The 21332-nt window shown below is 47.5% G+C and overlaps 2 long non-coding RNA genes across 2 annotated transcripts; one reads left to right on the top strand and one right to left on the bottom strand.

Annotated features, from left to right (window-relative positions):
* Positions 1-637: 637 nt before the first annotated feature.
* On the bottom strand, positions 638-6964 carry LOC140420043 (uncharacterized). Its single transcript, XR_011946156.1, has 2 exons — positions 6680-6964; positions 638-3708 (listed from the first exon to the last, which is right to left on the bottom strand). It is a non-coding gene; the product is annotated as an uncharacterized lncRNA (long non-coding RNA).
* Positions 6965-7052: 88 nt separating this feature from the next.
* On the top strand, positions 7053-12222 carry LOC140420042 (uncharacterized). The gene is made up of 2 exons (XR_011946155.1): positions 7053-7536; positions 10262-12222. It is a non-coding gene; the product is annotated as an uncharacterized lncRNA (long non-coding RNA).
* The last annotated feature ends 9110 nt before the right edge of the window (positions 12223-21332 follow it).

Raw genomic sequence — 21332 nt, 5'->3', positions numbered from 1 at the left:
GTTATGCTCCGTCTGTCAATTTGTTCCCACTCACTTAACCTATTTGTTGTCTTTTACAGATTCCTTAAGGTCACTTCACAAATTACTTTCCTACCAAACTTTGTGCCATCATCAAATTTAGCTGCCATACATACAATCCCATCACCCAACTCATTCATATAGATTGTAAAATCGTTGAGGGCCCAGCACTGATCCTTGTGACATTCCACTTGTTGCATCTTACCAATCCAAACGTAATCCATTTATACCTACTCTCTGCTTCCTGTTAGCTAACCAACCTTCTAACCATGCTGATATGTTGCCCCCCCCATCCTGAGCTCTTAATATGTGTAATAACCTTTGATGTGACATCCTGGGGAATATTTTCTGGAAACCTAGATAAACAGGTTCCCCTTTATTGACATCCCTTGTTACTTCCTGAAAAATACTCTATAAATTAGTCAATCCCGATTGACTCTCTGAACCACATTTTCAAACATTGTGTCAAAAGAAAAATAAAATCTCCTCTCGCCCTCTGGCTCCTTTGCAATTAGCTTAAGAGAGACTCACTTTCAATTAAAGAGCCTGTCAACCTCTTTCACCCACTTTCCCCAAAGTGAATGAAGTTAAGCAGAAAAATACCACCAAAAATCAAATATTTTTAATGAAACAAGTTTATTAATGAAATAGAGCATGGTTTTAAATAATATCGGAACATTACTTGTGGATCAAAGACAACCAGAGTAAAAGAGTAACCATGAAAGGATGTTTACAATATTCAGGACCCAAATGTTTCTCTTTGGTTCCTCTGTAGCCTGTTCCTGTGACTCCCCACTTTGGACACACGCACTGAACCCTGGGTTCAAGACACCATCAGCCCTGATCATCCCCATCCCTTGATTTCCCAGTCAGTCCTCTATTAGTGTGACACCCATGGCAGATTCCCAACTGGGGCACAGGCCCTGTTCTTCTCAGCTAAAATCAGCCCTCAGCTCAGTTGCCTGGCTGTCATTGACACGATCAATAACGAGACAGAAAGGTGCCCGAGGCTCAAATGGGAGACAAAACTTGTGGATTAGAATCTCTGTAAAGATCAGTAACTTCAAAACAAAAATCAAATCCCCAGTCAACAAATTAAAGGACCACATGACAGGACATAAGGTTTTATAACTTTACTGCAACAAACAAACTAGAAGCAACATTAACTAAATATTATTTTTGTAGGAAACCTACACCTTAAAAGTATCAGTCCAAAGTGATTCCTGAGGGTTCCGTTCTTTTCTTTTCCCAATCTGGCAGCCTTTAACTCCAGAACAGTCTTTCACAGTGAAAGATTGGCGAGCTACCAGAAAACTGAGACTAACCATAAATAGGTCATTATTTGGTTGGCAAGATGTAACGAGTGGTGTGTCACAGGGATCAGTGCTGGGGAGTCAATCTTTTACAATTTACATCAATGACTTGGATGATGGGTCTGAAGGTAATGATTGTTGAGTTTGCTGATGATGCAGGCAAAAAGGAAAAGGAGGTGGTGTTGCACTGATAATAAGGGATGGCATCAGTACATTAATAAGGGAGGATCTCAGATCAGGAATACAAAATGTGGAATCTGTTTGGGTGGAGCCAAGGAACAGCATGGGACGGGTTTGGTGCCAGAGGCACAGTGCTGCCACTCACCCGGAGGAGGTTGTACAGTTTTTTACAGCACTGTTGGCCTGTCTGGACGGTGTTGCTCACGGAGGTTACTGCCTCTGCCACCTGCACCCAGGCACGATGAATGGTGGCAGCTGGCAGCCTCCTTCCCGGGCCGCGGTACTGGGTTGCCCGCCTCTCCTCCATGGCATCCAGCAGGGTCTCAAGCTCGGTGTCGTAAAGCGGAGTGCCACTCTCCTCTCTGCCATCTTGTTGGCTGGGATGGTGGTGGGGAATGAAGTGTGTTTGTGCAGCTGCAGCTTGTCAGCCTCCTGAGTGTCAATCATGAATCCGGCAAATCCAGCACCATTTCTCATTGGAATGGACTGTGTTCCCTGTGGTGCCAATCTCTTTCAGTTCCTCCTGCACACTAGTCCCTTGTTCTCTCGTGTTTTTAGGACAATTTCCGTATCTTCCTCTGTGAAGACAGGCACACATTGTTTAGTTTCTCTGTCATTTCCTTATTCCCCATTATAAACTCTCCTGTCTCTGCCTGGAATGGACCCACATTGGTCTTTGCTAATCTTTTCCTTTTCACATTCCTATAGGAGCTTTTCCTGTCGGTTTTTACGTTTCTCGCCAGTTTGCTCTCATATTCTATTTTCTCTTCATCAGTTCCTTGGTCCTCCTTTGCTGAATTCTAAAACAAGTTCCCAATCCTCAGGCTTACTACTATTTTGGCCACTTTATGAGCCTCTTCCTTTGATCTAATGGAATCTTTAACTTTTCTTGTTCGCCACAGGTTGCATCACTTTTCCTGTCTCAGAATCCCTGAGAGAGAGAAAGAGAAGAGAGAACGAAATGCAGTCCTGTATGTAATTGAAGCAGAAACAATAACAGCAGAATCCATCACTGATCAATTGTGAACTTGTTGGTGTCTCAGCAGGGACGAGGAAACACAGAATCCCTTCCCACACAGAGAGGTGAACGGCTTCTCCCCAGTGTGACTCGCTGATGTTTCCTCAGATTGGCTAACTGAGTGAATCCCTTCCCACACTGAGAGCAGGTGAATGGCCTCTCCCCAGTGTGAACTCGCTGGTGTCTCTGCAGGCTGCTTGAGTCAGTGAATCCCTTCCCACAATGAGAACAAGTGAATGGCCTCTCCCCAGTGTGAATTCGCTGGTGTGACTTCAGGCTGAATAACGTAGTGAATCCCTTCTCACACTGAGAGCAGGTGAACGGCCTCTCCCCAGTGTGAACTCGCTGGTGTTTCCTAAGATTGGATAACTCAGTGAATCCCTTCCCACACTGAGAGCAGATGAACGGCCTCTCCCCAGTGTGAACTCGCTGGTGTTTCTGCAGGTGGGATAATTGACTGAATCCCTTCCCACATTGAGAGCAGGTGAATGGCCTCTCCCCAGTGTGAACTCGCTGGTGTATCCTCAGATTGGATAACCGAGTGAATCCTTTCCCACACTGAGAGCAGGCGAATGGCCTCTCCCCAGTGTGAATTCGCTGGTGTGATTTCAGGCTGAATAACGCAGTGAATCCCTTCCCACACTGGGAGCAGGTGAACGGCCTCTCCCCAGTGTGAATTCGTTGGTGTGACTTCAGGTGGGATAATTGACTGAACCCCTTCCCACACGGAGAGCAGATGAATGGTCTTTCCCCAGTGTGACTGCGTCGGTGAATTTCCAGCACAGATGGGACTCTGTATCCCTTCCCACAGTCCCCACATTTCCACGGTTTCTCCATGTTTTGGGTCTCCTCGTGTCTCTCCAGGTTGGACAATCAGTTGAAGCCTTGTCCACACACAGAACACGTGTACGGTCTCGCCCCGCTGTGAATGGTGCAATGGTTTTTCAGGTTATGTAACTGATTAAAGCTCTTTCCACAGTCAGTGCTCTGGAACACTCTCACTCGAGTGTGTGTGTCTCGGTGCTTTTCCAGTCACACTGATGGTTAAACTTTGTTGAAGTCAACAGGTCTGGCAAACATTTCTCCTTCTAGATTTAATGGCCGATGAACCGAGTGACTCTGTCAGATCTAGACGTGATGTTTGAGATTTCTGTCTGTAAATCCTATCCTTTTAACATCCTGTAAAAGGAGTTTACAAAATACATCACAGTCAGTCCAGGATAGAAATTTAGAACAGATTATTTTAATTTCTATGAAACAGTCTTTCCTCGCTTGTTCCCAAAAAGCTGTAAATCTCCATCCCACACACTCTCCCTCCATTCTCACTCTGCTGTGTTGAATATTCACCCTCCCAATTCTCCTGAAGGTGCTGATTCAGGCTGATTGACAGATCCCTGCTCACTGCTTCCTGTCCAGGACACAGAGACCATAACAAATAGGAGCTGCAGTCGGCCATTCAGCCCATCAAGCCTACACGACCATTCAATGGGATCATTGGCCGATCTACCTCAGCACCATTTTTCCACACTATCCCCCATATCCCTCGATATCTTCAATATCGAGAAACCTATCACTCTCGGTCTAAAAATACTTGATGACTGAGGCTCCACAGTCCTCTGGGGTAGAGAATCCCAAAGCTTCACCACATTGTCTTTAAATTCATTGTTGGGGGCGGCACGGCGGCACAGTGGTTAGCACTGCTGCCCCTCAGTGCCGAGGACCTGGGTTCGATCCTGGCCCCGTGTCACTGTCCATGTGGAGTCTGCACATTCTCCCTGTGTCTGCGTGGATCTCAGCCCCACAATGTAAAACGATGTGCAGGGTCGGTGAATTGGCCACGCTAAATTGCCCCTTAATTGGAAAAAAAAGAATTGGGTACTCTAAATTTATTCTTTTTGAAGGACAACTAAGTTTTGCGGCCAGCAGTGTAATTAAAGCATCGTAAAAAGCGTGGGTTAATGGAATGTGAAATTAAATGAAAATCGCTTATTGTCACGAGTAGGCTTCAAATGAAGTTACTGTGAAAACCCCTAGTCGCCACATTCCGGCGCCTGTTCGGGGAGGCTGGTACGGGAATTGAACCGTGCTGCTGGCCTGCTTTAAAAGCCAGCGATTTAGCCCAGTGTGCTAAACCAGCCCAGAATGCACTGTCTGACAGGCTAGTGGAAGCAGATTCAACACAGGGAGATGGATAATTAGAAAGGGACTAGTTTTCAGGGTTCATGGGGAAAGGGCATGATAGTGGGACGAATTGAGTACTTCTTTCAAAGAGCCAGCACAGGCATGATGGGCCGAATGGCCTCCTGTGCAGTGAGATTCTGTGGTCAAAGATAAATAAATGTGTGTCTGCAATATGTACAGTGATGTCAATAACGCCTGGAATTCTGTTTTCCCAGTTTCAGAGTTGTCTCCCTTTTCTTCCAATTTGATTTTAGACAAGGAGAACAGAAGCAAATGGCTTTCAGTACATTGAGCAGCCCCGACGTCTATTCTCAGCCAGCGTCACACAGAGGGACAAGGGGTGGATTCTCAGACTAGCGAGTCAAGGTAGCCTCTTTAACTGGGCAGTTCCCACAATGTATTCAGTGACCACACTGGACGCTCCTGCCATCCCCATCAGCTGGCTCGTGCCAGGGACTCGGGATCGATTCCCAGCTTGAGTCAGTGTCTGTGCAGAGTCTGCACATTCTCACAGTGACTGCATGAGTTTCTTCCAGGTGCTCCAGTTTCCTCCCACAAGTCCCGAAAGACGTGCTTGTTATGTGAATTCGACATTCTGAATTCTCCCTCACTGTACCCGAACAGGTGCTGTAGTGTGGCGATTACGGTAATTTTATTGTAGTGATAATGGAAGCCTACTTGTGACACTAATAAAGATTTTTATTATTAGGTGGGATGAAGTATTGAATCTCTTCCCAGTCAGAGCAGGCAAACGGCCTCTCGTCAGTATGAACTCGCTGGTGTGTCCACAGGCTGGATGGAACACTGAATCCTTTCCCACACAGAGCAGCAGAATGGTCACACCCTGGTGTGAATGTGTCAATGCGTTTCCACTGTAGATGGACAACTAAATCTTGCTGGTGTCTCCGCAGTGTGGATGACCTTCTAAACTTCTTTGTGCAGTGAGAGCAGCTAAACGGTCTCTCCCCAGTGTGAACGCATTGATGCATTTCCATCGTTTCTCCATGGTGCGGGTGTGTCCTGCTGTGAGGCAGCAATGCTAACCATTGTGCCACCGTGCTGCCCCCTGAAGTTTGTATCTTTAAAAAAATATTTTTATTCAAGTTTTCAAAATTTTACCATTTGTACAACAAAAAAACAGACCCAAACCCCAACGCCTTTCACCCAAACCTCCAAACTGCCCACCTGCTCTTTGACGGTCACCAGATCCCCAAAATATAACACAAACAAAACCCATCTCTGGTGAACCCCTCAACTGCCCCTCTCAGAGCAAATTTCACCTTCTCTGACTACAAGAACTCCATTAGATCCCCCAGCCATGCCGAGGCCCGGGGGGAGGTGGGGGGGGGGGGGGGCGGTGAGGAAGCTGGTCTCCACCTCAACAGGTCCTGTCTGCAGGCAATCAACAAGGCGAAGGCTGAAACATCTGCCCACTCACCCATCTGCAGCTCCGGCAGGTCTGACACCCGAATATGGCCTCCAGGAGACCCGGCTCCAAATCCACATGCAGAACCTTAGACATGGTGCTGAAAATTGACACCCAAAATTTGTCCAACTTTGGGCAGGACCAGAACATGTGGACTGGATTGGCTGAACCCCTCCCACACTGCTCACAGCTATCCCCCCACCCCCTTGTACAACCGGCCCATCCTCACCTTCATTACACCCTGTGCACAACTTTCAACTGAATCAACCCCAGCCTCACACACGACATGGAGGTGTTAACCTTCCGCAGCACCTCACACCATAGTCCTCCCTCCAACACCATCCCAAACTCTTCCTCCCACTTGGCCTCAATCCTTTCCATGGACACCCCGTCCTCCTCCATAATCCTACCATAGATCGCCAAAACAACCCCACCCCCCACTGACAACAACGAGGGGTACGGTGCCAAATTCCGCACTTGCACGGGCCTGCCATCGACAAGGGGGAAAAGAGATGGAAAGGGGGATAAAAGAAAGTGTTTTACTCAGAGAGATTGGACAGAGGAGGAAGTTTCAGTCTGTGAACGTCAATCTTCATTCAGAGACAGAGGAGCAGCAGCTTCCTGGGGAATCTCTCGGCAGCCATCACCACAAATTCCGCACTCTGATTGGCAGGAAGACCCGTGCCCTTCCGATCTTCCTCGGATTCCCATTGGTCTCTGATGGCGCCAGGATGGGGCGGGAACAAGCCCACGTGGAGCAGGAGGGCCTCCTCCCTCCGGGTCGAGGAGCTGCTGTCCAATCCGCAGCATCGTGTTTCTGTGACCAGTGATATTGCCCCAATAGGAGGCTGAGCTGGGTACGTCCCTCTGAGTCATCCTGACGTCACAATAGAGCTGCCTGAATCAGCTAATACAAATCATTCTGCTCCACAATGACGTTTCCGGATTCCAGTGCGCAGACCGGCGCGCGGGCGCGGCTGCTCTTGTTCCCACAACACCTCCTCAGGACAAGGTTTCCAGGCAACCGGCTGCGGCCACAGGGAGAAGCCGCTTGGTGATCTCCGCCACTGCGCATGTTCAAGGTAGAGAAGAAGCTGCGCATGTTCAAGGTAGAGGAGAAGCTGCGCATGTTCAAGGTGGAGGAAAATCTGCGCATGTTCAAGGTGGAGGAAAATCTGCGCATGTTCAAGGTAGAGGAAAAACTGCCCATGTTCAAGGTAGAGGAAAAGCTGCGCATATACGGAAGTGCCCATCCCTGACCTTTCTCCTCAGGTATTGACCAATGGGACCAGTGGGAGGACCGGAAGGACTCTGGTCCTCCAGTCAATCAGAGCGCGGGCTTTGTGTGAATAAAGATTGAGCTTCACACAGATTGAAACGTCCTCCTGACTCCAACATCTGTAAGTAAAACACTTTCTTTTCTCCCCTTTCCATTTCTTTTCTCATTCTGACTTTCAGTTGGTCACTTCCAGCAACTGAAGGGAAAGGAAGTGAATCCAGGGAGGGTGCAGACTCTGGAAAGGTTGGCCCAAGTCTCTCTCTCTTAGAATCACAGACTACAGCACAGATAAGGCCCTTCGGCCAATCAAGTCATCACCGATGCATGAAAAACACCTGACTTGCCTACCAAATGCCATTTGTCAGAGCGTGGCCCAAAGCCTTGAATGTTATGACATGCCAGGTCATTCAGGTACTTTTTAGAAGGATGTGAGGCCTCTTACACCCTCCCAGGCAGTGCATTCGAGACCATGATGTGGAGATGCCAGCGTTGGACTGGGGTAAGCACAGTAAGAAGTCTTGCAACACCAGGTTAAAGTCCAACAGGTGTTTCGAATCACTAGCTTTTGGAGCACAGCTCCTTCATCAGCTGAGTGAAGAGGTGGGTTCCACAACCACATATACAGACAAAGTCAATGATGCAAGACAATACTTTGAACGTAAGTATTTGCAGGCAATTAAGTCTTTACAGGTCCAGATGTAGCGACTGGAGAGAGGGATAATCGCAGGTTAAAGAGGTGTGAATTGTCTCAAGCCATGTCAGTTGGTAGGATTCCACAAGCTCAGGCCAGATGGTGGGGGTGAATGTAATTAGACATGAATCCAAGGTCCCGGTTGAGGCCGTACTCGTGCGTGTGGAACTTGGCTATCAGTTTCTGCTCGGCGATTCTGCGTTGGAGAAGGTTTACCGTAGATCAGAGGCTGAATGCTCTTGACTGCTGAAATGTTCCCCGACTGGAAGGGAACATTCCTCCCTGGCAGTTGTCGCACGATGTCGTTTCATCCGTTTTCACAGCATCTACATGGTCTCGCCAATGTACCACGCCTCGGGACATCCTTTCCTGCAGCGTATGAGGTAGACCATGTTGGCCGAGTCGCATGAGTCTGTACCGCGTGCCTGTTGGGTGGTGTTCCCACATGTAATGATGGTACCCATGTTGATGATCTTGCACAGGTTGCCATAGCAGGGTTGTGTGGTGTCGTGGTCGCTGTTCTCCTGAAGTACCATGACCACCCTCTGGGTAAACAGGTTTTTTCTCAATTCTCCCCTAATAATAATAATCTTTTATTGTCAGAAGTATGAAGTTACTGTGAAAAGCCCTTAGTCACCACATCCCGGCGCCTGTCCGGGTAAGCTGGTATGGGAATTGAACCCGCGCTGCTGGCTTTGTTCTGCATTACAAACCAGCTGTCTAGCCCGCTGAGCTAAACCAGCCCAAAACCTCCTACTCGTAGAATCTCATAGAACTTACAGTGCAGAAGGAGGCCGTTCGGCCCATCGAGTCTGCACCAGCCCTTGAAAAGAGCACCCTACCCAAGCCCACGCCTCCACCCTATGGCCATAACCCCACTTAACCTTTTTGGACACTAAGGGCAACTTATCACGACCAATCCACCGAACCTGCACATCTTTGGAAGGTGCGAGGAAACCTGAGCACCGGAGGAAACCCACGCACACACTGGGGGAACGTGCAGACTCCGCACAGACAGTGACCCAAGCCGGGAGTCGAACCCGGGACCCTGGAGCTGTGAAGCAACTGTGCTACCCACTGTGCTACCGTGTTGCCTCATCTTGAACTTGTGTCCACTCTTCAACTAAGGTGAACAGCTGCTCTCTATCCACCCTGTCCATGCCCCTCATAATCTTGTACACCTCGATCAGGTTGTCCCTCAGTCTTCTCTGATTCACTGAAAACAACCCAAGCCTATCCAACCTCTCTTCATAACTTAACCGTTCCATCCCAGGCAACATCCTGGAGAATGGGCTCTGCACCTCCTCCAGTGCACTTCCATCCTTCCTATAATGTGGCGACCAGAATTGCACACAGTACTCCAGCTGTGGCCTCACCAAAGTTCTACACAATACCAACATGACCTCCCTGCTTTTGAAATCTATATCTCGGGTTGAATGGGCCGGTTAAACGATCTTGTGTTCTTACGCATCTGATGAATTTGAATGCGGACATTGTGTTCTTGCAGGAGACGCACATAAAGGTGGAAAATCAGACGAGGCTAAGGAAGGGGTGGGTGGGGCAGGGATTCCCGTACCAGCTTAGACATGAAGACAAGGGTGATGGCGGTGTTGGTTAATAAGTGAGTGGCTTTTGAGGTGGGGGAACATTGTGGCCGATCCAGGGGGTGGGTATGTGATGGTTAGTGGGAAGTTGGAGGGGATGCCAATGGTCCTGGTGAATGTTTATGCCTGAATTGTGAATATGTGGACTTTGAGGTGGGTGTTTAGGAGCATCCAGGACCTGGACATCCATAGGCTGATTATGGTTTGTGTTGCCGAGGAGGGAGGCGGGGGTGGGGGGGGGGGGAGGTGGGGGGGGGGAGGGAGGTGGGGGGGGGGGAGGGAGGTGGGGGGGGGGAGGGAGGCGGGGGAGAGGGAGGTGGGGGGGGCGGGGGGGAGAGAGGCGGGGGGGGGCGCTGAATCAGCACCTTCAGAAAAATTGGAGGGGTGAATATTAGATACAGCAGAGTGAGAATGGAGGGAGAGCGTGTGGGATGGAGATTTACAGCTTTTGGGAATGAGAGAGGAAAGAATGTCCTCTAGGAACTAGAATTGTCTGTTCTGAATTTCTATCCTGTACTGACAGTGATGATTTTTGTAATTTGTTTTTACAGGATATTAGAAGAGGAGGAATTACAGACAGAAATCGCAAAAGTCACATCTTGATCTGACTGAGTCCTTGGGACCTGAATATGATCGGCCTTTGAATCTAGAAGGAGAAATGTTTGACTAATCTGTCTGCTTGAAAAGATTTTAAACATCAATGTGACTGGAAAAGCACCGAGACACACACACCCGAGTGAGAGTGTTCCAGAGCACTGACTGTGGAAAGAGCTTTAACCAGTTACACAGCCTGAAAAAACATCACACCATTCATAGCGGGGAGAGACCGTACACGTGTTCTGTGTGTGGATGAGGCTTCAACTGATTGTCCGACCTGGAGAGACTCAAGGACACCCAAAACATGGAGAAACCGTGGAAATGTGAAGTTTGTAGGAAGAGATTCAGAGTCCGATCAAAGCTGGAGATTCATCAACGCAGTCACACAGGGGAGAGGCCATTTACCTGCTCTGTGTGTGGGAAGGGATTCACTGAATTATCCAGCCTGAAGTCACATGAAAGAGTTCACACTGTGGAGAAGCCGTTTCCCTGCTCTCAGTGTGGGAAGGGATTCAGACATTCATCCACCCTGAAGTCACATCAGCGAATTCATACTGGGGAGAGACCGTTCACCTGCTCTCAGTGTGAGAAGAGATTCACTGCGTTATCTAGCTTGAAGTCACACCAACGGGTTCACACTGGGGAGAAGCCATTCACCTGCTATCAATGTGGGAAGGGATTCACTCAGGTTTCCAACCTGAAGACACACCAGCGAGTTCACACTGGGGAGAAGCTATTCACCTGCTCTCAGTGTGGGAAGGAATTCACTGCGTTATTCAGCCTGAAGTCACATCAGCGAATTCACACTGGTGAGAAGCCATTCACCTGCTCTCAGTGTGGGAAAGGATTTACTCAGTCACCCCACCTGCAGGCACACCAGCGAGTTCACAGTGGGGAGAGACCGTTCCCCTGCCCTCAGTGTGGGAAGGAATTCAGAGATTTATCCACCCTGCGGACACACCAGCGAATTCACACAGGGGAGAGGCCGTTCACCTGCTCTCAGTGTGGGAAGAGATTCGCTCAGTTATCCAGCCTGACGATACACCAGCGGGTTCACACAGGGGAGAGGCCGTTCATCTGTTCTCAGTGTGGGAAGGGATTCAGACATTCATCCACCCTGTGGAGACATGAGTGATTTCACACTGGGGAGAAGCCGTTCACCTGCTCTCAGTGTGGTAATGGATTCACTCAGTTATCCCACTTGAAGAGTCACCAGCGAATTCACACTGGGCAGAAGCCATTCACCTGCTCTCATTGTGGGAAAGGATTCCGACATTCATCCAACCTGCAGAGACATCAGCGAGTTCACACGGGGAGAGGCCTTTCACCTGCTCTGATTAGGGGAGGCATTGAGTGATCTATCTCACTTGCGGAGACACTGGCGAGTTCGCACAGTGGAGAGGCCGTTCATCTGCTCTCAATGTGGGAACACATTTTGTGTTTCATCACAACTACTGAGACACCAACAAGTTCACAATTGATTGCAGGGATTGAATTCTGCTGTTGTTGTTTCTGCTCTCAATTACATTCGGAACTGCAATTTATTCATCCTGTCAATTGGTCAATACGGATGGTCGGGGTTTCTTTCTACTGGAAAGACTGGTCTTGCAACGTTTCCTCCAGTGGGCTGATGCTCTTTGAGCTTTGTTGCGAATACGTGGTTTCCAATTTCACAAGGGTCAAAAGTGGAAATGTGTTGGAAGTTAGAAGATATTTAGTTCCCATTTCTGTTTGGAACCCCCTAAAGCATGCCACGTTGCCATGAAGATGGGCGATGGTAGTTACATGGTTCTTTGTTTAATTTTTCTGTGTGTTTCTCAAAGAAGGAAACTGTTGAGGTATGAGGGACAGGTTGTCTGTGGTAGGTTGGGAAATTACAATAAAAGGTTAGACAATAAACAGACATTTGCTGGCATTTAAAGATTTATTACATATTTGCAACAAATACACATTTCTTTCAGGAACAAAAATCCACAGGAAAAGTGATGCAGTAATTCTTCCCACCTACTGAGACACCAAAAGGTTCACAATTGATTGCAGGAGTTGGCTTCTGTTATTGTTTCTACTCTCAATTATATCCAGCACTGCCTTTTGTTCATTTTCACAGCTGCTCAGATATAGATTCCTTTAAGAAACAAAAATCCAACAGGAATGGTGATGCAACCGTAGCGAACAAGAAAAGTTACAGATTCTATTAGATCCAAGGAAGAGGCTCATAAAGTGGCAAAAATAGTAGTGAGCCTGAGGATTGGGAACTAGTTTTAGAATTTAGCAACGGAGGATCAAGAAACTGATAAAGAGAAAATAGAATATGAGAGCAAACTGGGGAGAACTGGAAAAGCTCCTCTCGGAATGTGAAAAGGAAAAGATTAGCAAAGACCAATGTGGGTCCATTCCAGACAGAGACAGGAGAGTTTATAATGGGGAATAAGGAAATGGCAGAGAAACTAAACACTGTGTGTCTGGCTTCATGAAGGAAGATACAGAAATTCTCCCCAAAACATGAGAACACCAAGGTGTTCTCACAATTGTGAGCATGAGTGAAAAAGTAGTACTGGAGAATTTAATTGGATTAAAAATTAATAAATCCCCAAAAGCTGATGCAGCATGGGTTCACAAAGGGTAGGTCGTGTCTGACTAATTTGGTAGAATTTTTTGAGGCCGTTACCAGTGCAGTAGATAACGGGGAGCCAATGGATGTGGTATATCTGGATTTCCAGAAAGCTTTTGACAAGGTGCCACACAAAAGGTTGCTGCATAAACTAAAGATGCATGGCATTAAGGTAAAGTGGTAGCATGGGTAGAGGATTGGTTAACTAACAGAAAGCAGAGAGTGGGGATAAATGGGTGTTTCTCTGGTTGGCAACCTGTAACTAGTGGGGTCCCTCAAGGATCAGTGTTGGGCCTGCAGTTGTTCACAATTTACGTAGACGATTTGGAGTTGGGGACCAAGTACAATGTGTCAAAGTTTGCAGACGACACTAAGATGAGTGGTAAAGCAAAAGGTGCAGAGGATACCGGAAGTCTGCAGAAGGATTTGGATAAGTTAGGTGAATGGGCTAGGGTCTGGCAGATGGAATTCAATGTTGCCAAGTGTGAGGCTATCCATTTTGGGAGGAATAACAGCAGAATGGATTATTATTTAAACGGTAAGATGTTAAAACATGCTGCTGTGCAGAGGGACCTGGGTGTGCTGGTGCACGAGTCGCAAAAAGTTGGTGTGCAGGTTCAACAGGTTATTAAGAAGGCTAATCAAGTTTTGTCTTTCATTGCTAGAGGGATGGAGTTCAAGACTAGTGAGGTTATGCTGCAATTGTATAGGGTGTTGGTGTGGCCGCATCTGGAGTATTGTGTTCAGTTTTGGTCTCCTTACCTGAGAAAGGACATATTGGCACTGTAGGGAGTGCAGAGGAGATTCACTAGGTTGATCCCAGAGTTGAGGGGATTAGATTATGACGAGAGGTTGAGTAGACTGGGACTGTACTCATTGGAGTTTAGAAGGATGCGGGGGGATCTTATTGAGACAGAGAAAATTATGAAGGGAATAGGTAGGATAGATGCGGGCAGGTTATTTCCACTGGTCGGGGAAAGCAGAACTAGGGGGCATAGCCTCAAAATAAGGGGATGTAGATTTAGGACGGAGTGTAGGAGGAACCTCTTCACCCAAAGGGTTGTGAATCTCTGGAATTCCTTGCCCAGTGAAGCAGTTGAGGCTCCTTCTTTAAACGTTTTTAAGAAAAAGGTGGATGCCTTTCTAAAGAATAAAGGGATTCGGGGATATGGTGTACGGGCCGGAGAGTGGAGCTGAGTCCACAAAGATCAGCCATGATCTCATTAAATGGCGGAGCAGGCTCGAGGGGCCAGATGGCCTACTCCTGTTCCTAATTCTTATGTTCTTATGAATCCGACCAAGGTTCCCATTTTACGGGACGTGTCATGCAGAACGTCCTCACGATATTTGGCATCACCCAAAAATTCCACATAGCATACCACCCACGTGGTATCGTGGAGGGCATTAATCGGACCCTAAAAACCACCCTCAGAAAAATGGTCCAGCAGAACAACACCACTTGGGACTCAGTCCTCCCTTTTGTGCTGATTCTTTGTGTAACACTATTTCTACCTCCAGAGGTTACACACCACACACCCTCATGACCGGACGCCCCATGCAAGGCACAGAATATTTGTTAGGTTTGGACCTGACCAGCCCCGAAGTGACGGCCCTCCATTAGTTGCAAATGTTAAAACGGCTCAGCTAGCAGCCACAGTAAAATTGGGCACCAGAAAGAAACAAAGCAAGGCTTGTTTCAACAAGGCAGTGCATGCGACTGAGTATAGTATCTGACAGCAAGTGATGCTTTCTGTATATAACCCCAGCACATTCCTGTCACCAAAATACTCGGGTCCGTATTACATTGCGGATAAAGTAAGCCCTTCCGTTTACAAAATAAAGTACCCCAATGGTAAGACTGCGTGGTTTCATATAAACCAGCTGAAGGCTTATGGAACACAGTCGAACCACGCACACCATGTCATGCTTGACGCAGCACACCACACCCCGCCCACAGCCAACATAACCCGACCAACCCCCACCACGACCAGCCCAGCCACGGACTCGACCTTAACGCCATCCCCGAAATATACACTCCGCCCCGGAATGCCCACAGACTGCAGCAGCAGAGACAGCGACTGTGACTTGGACGATAGCCACAGCACGCCTCCCTACTATCCCCATGCACCAGGACCCACACCCAGCGACTCCGACTTCGATCCAAGTGATCCTTTCCTGATCACTTTCCTGAACAAGCCCCACCACCGAACCACACTGACGACCCCAATTTTGTCCCCACACAACTAGACACCAATTACTGGCACCGAGATAACTCATACCGACTCGTCCGCAACGACGAGAGCGACCCCAACTCGCACTAGGCAGCCCTTTCAGCCCTAATCCACTCCAGAGTTTGGCACCCGGGAGAAGAGGACGACCTTGGGTCTGACTCCCAAACCGCCAACCCCTTTGCGACCCTGTTCGCAACCGAGAACTGAGGTGCCCAGATGATGTTTTAAAGGAACCGCTTGGGAGAAGTGTTGTCCTTTCTGATGGCACCTGCAGAATGTTTTATGTTGTTTGTAAGTTTGTTCAATGTTGTATGTCCGACAGGAGAATTTTTCTCACTGCCACACGCCTATTCGGCCGAAACCTCTGAGAACTTGCCTTCGGAGACTAACCATTGCCAGACGCCAATTCACCTGAAACCTCTGAGCACTTGCCCACAGAGACCCAATGTTGCCAGACACTTGTTCAGAGGAACTAGCTTGGCTGCAGACACTTGTTGGGGTAGCAGACGCCCGATCGTAACTGCCCTTCTGGTTCGAAGGATAGAACCACTACGGCAGCCCCACCACGATGACTACATTTTTGCCCGTTCTTGTCGGTTGCTCAGGCAGTGGAGAAACGGCTTGAGACCCGCCCTGCCTGGAAACCCCCCGCTGGTCAACTACGCTCAGGTAGGAGAGATACGGCATTGGTAGCCATCCTATCCGGGGACTCCATCCAAATCGTACCCGTCGCGGCCCATACGCACCTCATTTTGGCATTTTTCAGTTCAAAAGGTTTTGTTTGTTTAGGTAACCTTTAGGTTGCCAGCCATCTGCTATTTACATCCTGGAACATTTGGATGCTAAATCAGCACTGGTTCATCATTGGGAAGTGTGTCTTCTCCTAAAATTTGTTTTTTTATAAAATGAGGGAGTCACACATAGTGACCAATTATAAAGGGAATAATTGGCACAAAAGGACAGACACACTAGCATACCAGATATTAAAGATAGTTACAGACGCTATGCTTGTTTCTACAGAACTCCAGGACCGGAGAAAACAAAGAAAGAAAAGGAAAGAGAACAGCCATGAGGACTTCCTTCATATGGATCAACATAATGTTATTGGACATTTGGTTGCGCGTGACCGCGAACCCCATGACTTCAAACCCCCCAGCCGTTAATGTTTCATTGCCCCGCAGTACCCAGAGCCCAGTCACCAGTGACACTACATCTTCTTGGTGTGCCAGGTTCATAACCTGGTACTCCCTGTCCTATGTGATCGAAACACTATTAACGTTGGTGATACTCTGCTGTGTAGTGCAGACTATGCGTCTACGAAAATAAAGAAGGATAACCTACCGCGCTCGAACCCCGGTATATAAGATCAGATCCCTTATGTTCAGTTATGACCAGACCCCCGACCCCCGCGATCTATTATAAAATAATAAAGTGCATTCACTTGCGTTTATTGTTGTTGTAAATAAAGAGATGTAAAAAACTTTTTCATGAGCAAAATTTGTATGATCCTGAGCTTGACTGCCAAGCCAGGAGAGACTGTATGAAATGCTATGATTTTGTTGTATGATTGAGGAAGGTAGGATAATGGAATGTTTAAGCGAGTGTAGTATATTAAGGATAAGTTAGAGGTTCCAAGTTTGTTGTTTTGTAATGCATGTCCCTGTCTGACATAGCGCCCTTAGAATTGTTAGTTAAAATTTTTTGTGCATAGCTATGGTCAGTGCAGAGGCCATGAAGGAAGTGTCCCCCCCCCCCCCCCCCCAGGTCTGGGAATGGAAAGTAACATAATGATGTGATCCTTCACGCTTCGCGTTAGGATCACAAGGAGGGCTTGTAGCCAGTGAAAATGGCTAACTCCCGATTAGAATGGCCAAACCCCGATTTAAAATGGCAAACGGAAGAGGCTGATGGGAAAATCAGCCAACAGGACTCAAACAGACAGCTGCAGGTAAAACTGTGTATTCGCCTCTGGGGAGGCTGGACAGAATCGATACCTGCAGCCATCAGCAGAACAACACACCGGCCATCTGAATATTAATTAGCAATCCCCGGGAACAATGTGCAACAAATTAGACACAAAGCCAACCCAGACTTTTCGGCGCCAGCAGGAGCCTACACAAAGAGAGGTGAACGACCACCCCAAAACCGCCCATTGATCAAGGAATCGCTCCAGCATTGAAGAATATCGAACCAAGTGATTGGGACAAAGTCCAATCACTTGGAACCAGGTACAGGGTCCGCCCCGAAAGGCGGGAAGCCTCTGGGGACTATAAGAATAGAGTCCAAGTTCAAATCGATCTCTCTGCACCCTTCTTCTCCTCTCTCCATCCTTCGAGACCCTTCTGCTGACCTTCTGCAACAGCTGCTAAAATGGTAAGTCTTACTTCAACACTCGCTACGAGATAGGCGCTCCTGGCTATCGACCTGTACCAGCTTTGAATCCCGCAGGCTCAGAACCCATACGAAAGGCCATTCGTTTCCCTGACCTGGTGGGCCATTCCCAAAGTTAAGTATTGGCCTGTTAGTTGTAGGAAGTAGCTTAGAAGTAGAATTAACGTATAAGTATTTACTGTGTATAATAAATGTGCGTTGATTTAACTCTTACTAAGCGGTGTGTTGGATTATTGATCATTACTCGGACTTGAACCACGTGGCGGTATCAGAAAGATACCTGGTGACTCAAGAGCAAAGGTGATAGAACAAGAGCAATTAAACTAAGGCTAAAACGAGCAACATTTGTCCTCTGCTCACTTTTAAAGGCTTCCCAATCCTCTGGCTTCCCACTAATCCTCGCTACTTCGTAAACTTTTTCTTTAGTTTTTAAGCTGTCCTTGACATCCCTCATCAGCCATGGATGCCTTGTCCTCCACTTAGCATATATTCTGCTCCTTGGGATGAATTTCTGTTGTGCCTGCCTAATAACCCCCCAAAACTCCTGCCATTGCTGTTCCACTATCTTCCCTGCTAGGCTCCTTTTCCAATCAACTCCGGCTAGCTCCTCCCTCATGTCTTTGTAGTTACCTTTATTTCATTGTAATAAAATACGGTGAATAGCCTCCTGCACTGTAGGGATTTGAGAATCCCAAAATTATTGCACAGCACTTGGAAAACAGTGGCAGGATTGGGCAGAGTCAGCATGGATTTATGAAAGGGAAAATCATGCTTGACAAATCGACTGGAATTCAGCAAAATGAGGGAGATGTTGACGCGTAGCTGGGTTCGATTCCCGGGCAGGGCATGATGCTTTATTGTTGTCCAGCAAACCGTTCAATGAAGCTGAATCGCAGTTTCACAGAAAAGAGCTCTGCCAGAATCAGTTAAGTGAGATTTGTTGTTTCACATCAGAGCTTAAAAAGTCCAAGTGCAGCAGGTCGAGAACAAGTACAGATGCTGGAAGAGACGGAGAGATGTTGACGTCAGCCAAAATTTGGGTGGTAATGGGCCAGATGTTATTGCTCACCAGAGACAAGTATCTCCCAGATCTGGGTGCAAATCTCGGGCGTGGCATCAGGAAAATTTCTCACTCAAATTATTCAGTGCATTGAGGTCTCAGGAGCTGAATACAACGAAAGAAGCATAAGTCATTTAGGGATTATGTAAATGCTGCGCGGAGGTTAAGTGAGCGGGGTATAATCTACCTGCATGTTTCTGAGCCTGTGCTCGGTGTATTGGGAGGTTTGCTCCTGGTTGGACTGTCCCCGGGATGGGCAGTAACCCGCTAATTGAAGCTGCAGTCCCCGCGTTCTGCTGGCAGCGGGTGAATGGAGAGTTTGGGTAAAATCCTGCTGCTTGTCCCTCTCTCACCCACTGTGGAGCCGGGGAAGAAAGAATCTCATTCAAAACTTGTGGAAGTGTAAATGTCACAAGTTGTGTGATGACGAATTGTGTTAATGTTTAACAACAAATCGGAACGTGGAAGCTTTGCCTCATAGTTACAGATGAGTAAGTTTCTTGCTTATGCCCAGTCTGAAACAGGGGAGTAACCCGTGAAAGTGTACAAACTCAGCAATAGCATGATGGGAAAAATAGCCAACTTATGTAACCAAGTGTAAGACAGCTGTGTCAGCTAAGTGCCAAGTTCAGACCCTGACAAACTAGACAAAGCTAAGAATCCACATAATCGTATCATCCAAGGCCAGAAGAGGGAAAATAGTGCCTGACCTTAGTAAAACCTGATAACAAAGCCACGATCCAGGAATGTCCCAATAACACAACCTCCTCATGACCTAGGTCCATCTGCGTCAAGGCATCATGAGGGCAGAGGTGAAAAACAAAATAGGACCACGTCTTAAATCCTCTAAAGACAAAATACTGCAAATAAGCCGAGTCAGGGTCTTTCCATGACAACATGTTTGATCAGAAGTTATGACTGTATTGACATTTTTGAACAAGGTCTGTTTTTGTAAAATGATACAGCTTTTGTATAAATATTGAACGTTTTCTCCATGTCTTTGTGAGCTTGAGAAAGAATGAGCAGGTTTACCTTAACAGCTCTCTCTCTCTCTAACCTGTAGCCACCTGCATGCAGACTTTGGTCAATAAAGACGAAGTTAGTTTTATCGAAACCAAGGTGTAAAGTTGTTTTTTTCACAGTCTTGAAGTAGGAAACATTTTAAAAGACGACAGTGGCACTGCGAGCCCTCACCAATACCCTGAGTGGCTTCCGTGGGGGACCGAACAAGTGATCGAGCACGAACCCGGAGAGCGGAGACGGACAGCGCAACAAGGTAAGCTTTAACCTTGGTCTCTCTCTCTCTCTCGGATCGGTGCTGTGACCCCTCGTCCCTGACGGATAACGCTGAATGGTGACGGTGTTCGAATCTAAATTTGTCTGAGAGTAATGTTCTTAGGGTCTGGGACCCGGTTGTCGTTCAAAACCTAAGGTCAGGGACCCCCTGTTCTTGTTTTTTTTCCCAAGACAGGGATACACAGGCTTGGCTAGGTCAGGGACCAGATTTGGATTTTTGATTTTTAAATTTACAAGGCAGTTTTTCCCCATTTTTTTTCTTCTCTCTCTCTTTTAATTTTTTTCCCACTCCTTAAAAGTCATGGGCCAGTGCCTGGACAAAACGGAGGACAATTCTCCCTTGCTTTTTATGTGCACCATGTTCCCTGATAAGGAACGCAATTTACGCCTCTTGTCTTCAGCTTTAAATAAGAAATTCGGATCTGAAATTTGGCCACTAGGTGGTACCTGGAATTTAGAAAACTGCACCGCGGCAGAGACAGCCATTTGGTCTCGGAATGCCGGAGCCAAATGGAAGAAATTAATTACCAAATGGCAAAAAGAATCAGACAGACGACACAAACTGTCCTTGTTAATGAGTTGGAGGGACAATGCACGTAGGAGAGGGATTGCTGATTATAAAGACGGAGAAACCAAAGACTGGGAAACGTTGAAATTCGAATGTGAACTATGGGACAGGAAAGATCCTAAGAATCAAGGGGGGGATAATACTGCATCGGGTGGTAAGCAGGTCGGAATAGCCCATCAGATTAAAAATCAGGAGGATCCTCCCACTACCTCTGGCATGCCGTTGTTTCCCTATTTGATTGATACAGAGGAGGAGGAGGAATTAAATCCCACGGCCACCTCTTCCCACCTCCACGGTGCGGCAGCCCCGTTCTCACACTCCCCCTTGTAACAATCTTGCTGCCGATAATCTCCCTGCTCCTATTACTCCCATTGCAACACGCACTCACTCAAAAGCACCAACCACCTTCCTCGATCAGCCCGTTACCTCTGTTAATCAGGCTTTCCAAGAATTAACTATCAGTACAGCACCGGTAGAGGAGCCTTTTCCACCACCGCCTCCCCCTGCAAATTTTCCAATCCGACGTCTCGTTAACCCTCGAGCGACTGATGACGACGACCAATTTATTGAGACATGGCAGGCTTTTAAACCTCAGGAGCTCTGTTTGATCATGGCTCACTGTCCGCCACATAAAACGGACCCAGAGGGCTTTACTGAATATCTGAGGAGAACTGCGACTGTGTATGGTGCTACCCCTAGGGATCAGTATTCCCTTATTTTTTCATCCCTTCCCCCAGATTTAGGTGAGAAATGGAAACGAGAATTAGGGGATCATGGAACCACATGGGATGCGTTTAAAACCAACAATCCATCAGATGAGGCTCAACTCGCTTTAATGTTCCCAGCACTTAAGCGTGCTCTCCGTAAA

This window comes from Scyliorhinus torazame, chromosome 5 (genome assembly GCF_047496885.1).
Source record: "Scyliorhinus torazame isolate Kashiwa2021f chromosome 5, sScyTor2.1, whole genome shotgun sequence".
NCBI classification, from domain to species: Eukaryota; Metazoa; Chordata; class Chondrichthyes; order Carcharhiniformes; family Scyliorhinidae; genus Scyliorhinus; species Scyliorhinus torazame.
Note: the sequence above shows the minus strand (reverse complement) of the source record. Positions and strands in the feature narration are given on the sequence as shown.